Source organism: Myotis brandtii, unplaced genomic scaffold, assembly GCF_000412655.1.
Source record: "Myotis brandtii unplaced genomic scaffold, ASM41265v1 scaffold573, whole genome shotgun sequence".
In the NCBI taxonomy this organism is placed as follows: Eukaryota; Metazoa; Chordata; class Mammalia; order Chiroptera; family Vespertilionidae; genus Myotis; species Myotis brandtii.
Window position 1 is genome coordinate 451,047 of NW_005370145.1, and position 3,749 is coordinate 454,795.

At 56.0% G+C, this 3,749-nt stretch overlaps 1 protein-coding gene across 1 annotated transcript in view; it reads right to left on the reverse strand.

The window, feature by feature from the left end:
• Positions 1–3,141, reverse strand: part of ZBTB4 (zinc finger and BTB domain containing 4) — a 14,312-nt gene extending 11,171 nt beyond the window's left edge. The window contains exon 1 of the mRNA XM_005878744.2: positions 734–3,141. The gene's annotated coding sequence lies outside the window, so the exon portion shown is untranslated. The remainder of the gene's footprint in view (positions 1–733) is intronic.
• Positions 3,142–3,749: the final 608 nt, after the last annotated feature.

Below are 3,749 nucleotides of genomic sequence, written 5' to 3' on the forward strand. Positions count from 1 at the left end.
GACCCCCCACCCCTCCCCAGGTTTTCCCTGGCCACCCTCTGCCTCCCCAAACTTCCTGTCACTCTCCCCTACTTTATTTTTCTCTTTGACACTTAGTAAAACATATTGTTCATTTATCTCTAGAATGTAACCTCCAAGGGAGGAAGAGGTTTTTTTTTTTTTTTAAGTTTATTGATTTTGAGAGAGAGAGGAGAGAAACATTGATGTGAGAACGCAACATCTTTCAGCTGCCTCCTGCATGCCCCCCACCAGGGACCAAGCCCACAACCTGGGCATGTGCCCTGTCTGGGAATAGAACTGGCAACCCTCTGGTGTACGGGACTGCACCCAACCAACTGAGCCACACTGGCCAGGGAGGGAGGGACGGACGGAGGGATTTTTGTCTGCTTTGTTCACTGCTATCCCCAGTGCTTAGAACAGTGTCTGATATGTAATGGGAGATTTTTAAAAATTTGGTGAATGTATGAACCTGTCTTCTTCAAAGTCTGCCTGTAGTCTGTCCCCCCTTGGGAAGGAAGTCATCCTCAGTGCAGGACTGGGCTGGTCCGGAGCTGGGATGATGACTGTCACTCGACCACTTCTGGGGCACTCACTCCTTGCCTGACACACCTCCAGGGCTTTACAGGCATTGCCTGATGTCATGATTTCCCCCAAACGACCACCCAAGGTGGGTATTTACATTATCCCAATTTTACAAATAAGGAAACGGAAGCTCACAGGGAGGTGGATATACCTTGTTCAAGGTCACACAGCTTGTGAGGAGCAGAGCACAATTCAAATCCAGTCTGTGTGGGTCCAGGTGCTGAGTCTTGCCCTCTGCCATACTGCCAGATCCTGCCCCGAAAGGGCCTATGGCCAGCGAGCGGGTTGCAGAATCACCACACAAGGTCTCACGTGCTAACTGCTAACTGTGTCATGTCTGACTCTGTCCTTTCCCTCGCTCCCCACATCCGCAGTCCCCAAGTCTGGTCAAATCTGCAGCCCGGCTTGGGAAAGGCTTTGGAAGCCTTCCCTTCGACCCACCTCCGGCCCCCAAATTAGCTCGGGGCCTTGTTCACACTCGCAAGGTCCAAGGTCATGGTCTCCCAGCTATTCCCCTGCCTCCAGGCTTACCTCTCACTGAAGGTCAGCCTCCCCAGTGCAGCTCAGGTGGTATTACTCTTGGTCTCAGAACCCTTCACTGGCCCCCACTCACTCTGGAATAAAGCTCAGTTCCTCAGCCAGGCACTCAGGGGTCTACTTCCAACCTTCCTTTCCCATCTTGCCTGTGCTAGTCTCCCTTCAAGCACCCCGTGTGCTATACAACCTCAACACATCCCGGACCTCCATGCTTTTGCCTATGCTGGTCCTCCTGTCAGAAATGCAGCCTTTCCTCCACCTCTTCTCCAAAGCCCTGCAAAATATTAAGATCGAACTCAAATGCCACCTCCCTCGTGGCCCTACCGAACCCACAGGACAAGCTCTCCCTCGCCTGGCTCATCCACATCGTTTTGCTTCTATGGCCAGCGCCCAGCAGCAGACATTAGCTCACTCCCCAGGCTAGGCCTCGCTGAGTTACTAAGCACATGGGTCTTCTGAAATGGATTGGTGCAGGTGCTGAGGGAGACAGAAATTGGGGAGAAGTGTGTGCATAGAGAGGCCCGCAGAAAACTGCAGAAGGGCAGCAGAAAGCAGCGTAGTAGAGCACAGGACCTGGAACCTGACTGCCTGCGTTCAAATCCAGCTTTCCCTCTTCCCAGCTAAGTGGCAAATGACTTCTCTGGGCCTCAGCGGTCTCATCTGAAAAGGAGAGGTAATTAGAATACCTACCTCCACGGGGCACTGTGAAGACTAAATGAGTGATCATATGTGAAGCTGAGAACAGTGCCTGGTACACAGTAAGTGCTAAATAAGTGCTTATTGCTACTGTTATGAGCCAAGCCCCAACAGGGGCTCAGCGCTGGCAGAGGGCTGACAGTTGCTGGCACAGTCCCCAAACTGTAGCTACTTTTCTGGCACATTTCCCATATGCTACTTGCTTACAACCCTGTTGGGAGATGGGCAGGGCAGACAATTAGTCCCATTTTACAGATGAGGAACCGAGGCTCACTCAGGGAAAGCGCCAGTGAAGAAGCAGTAGGGCCAGAACCCGTCAGTTCTACCCAGACCTCCTTCTCCTCCACCAGGCAGCGGTGCACCTGTTGTGCAGGCCTCGCTTAGCACCCAGCAACCCCTCCATGCAGGAGGCCCCAGCCATCGTGCCTTCCTGCCGCTCCCCGTGCATATCCACCCTCCAGACCAGGCGAGACGCAGTACCCAGTGGTGTGTACACACTTGGAACACACACACACCATCCCCCCTACACACACACACACACACACACAACCTACAGAAGGGCCCAGGCCCCAAAGGTGAGGAAAACCGGTTCTGAGGAATCTGCCTAGTGAGCGAATTCAGACCCTTCCACAGTCACAGGAGCTGCCCAGCGTGCGTCACAGACACAGAAGCGATGGAAAAGCAGAGATACCAGCAAGGGGGGGCCGAGAGAGGGTGAAGCAGGAGGCGGAGGCTGAAAACTTCGTGTTTCTTTTTTCCATTTCAGTGACAAGAGTCACACCCGACCTTTACGTAAACATGACCAAGGAGCCACTCTGTCCAAGCTCAGTTTCCTTGCAGCCGCCAGGCCTCTCCTCCCAGTGACCCTGACACGCTGGGCAGGCCAGCGAGAGGCCAGCGCACAGACCCTGCACAAAGACGAGCCGGGCCACCCGGACGTCACCCAGGCCTCCTGCCTGCTGCCCTTGCTCTGCCCCACATTTATCTCCCTGCTTCTTCCTCACACAGCCCCACAAGGCCACTCACACACACGAAAGGCAGGCACGCACACACGGCTGCGGCCGATCTCGAGGCTGAGGCCCACATGCCCTTGTCACGCCACCTCCCTCCCCACAAGTGTTTTCTGAGCAGCTCGCCTCCCAGCCCAACAGCAGGGACAGGCTCCCCACAAACAATGTCACGAAAGAATCCCTCAGCGCACACACAACCTTCCCCTCGCTGGGCTGCCCACGATCCCATCCACACGACCTGCACATTCCACCCAGAGCCCCTCACACCAGTGCCAGCTGCTCCACAAGTGCTGGAGACACACCCTAGGGTTTCTCAAGTCCCTCACGATGGGTGGTACCTGAGTTCTAGACGTGCACCACCTCCCCAAGCAACTTGCTCATCGCACACACAGGAACCCATCCAGCGGGGCCGTCCTCACCGAGCAGCACAGAAACGGACCACACCTCAGCGGCACAGACACGGGGCCCAGAAGTGACACCTTCCAACTCAAAGGTAAACAACCGCCCCTCCAAACAGGCGCAGACGCCTGCACTCGGCCGCCCAGAGCACTGACACCAGCGAGCTGTGCGGAAAACAACAGTTCATAAATAGTTCATCTGTGCAGGAGGCAGAAGAAAACACTTGCTGCTATAAACCTGCCGAACACCCCACATCCAGCAAACTCTGCAGGTACCGGATCCTGCCTGGAACGGGGACCTGTCACCCCAAGCCACGGGGCCACCTGCTGTAATGCTGCCCCACAACCCTGGGCACCCCACCACCTGGCTTCCAGTCCCCCTGGCCCGGGAGGGCCCTCCCCAGACCCCTGGCTGCCAGACCAGCAAACGGTGGTGCGCAGGAGCGGGTTACCTGGCCGCACAACACGGCAGGAGACACGCAATCTCCAGGACCCACAGCCACCACCCTGCCCCGACGGCGCAGCG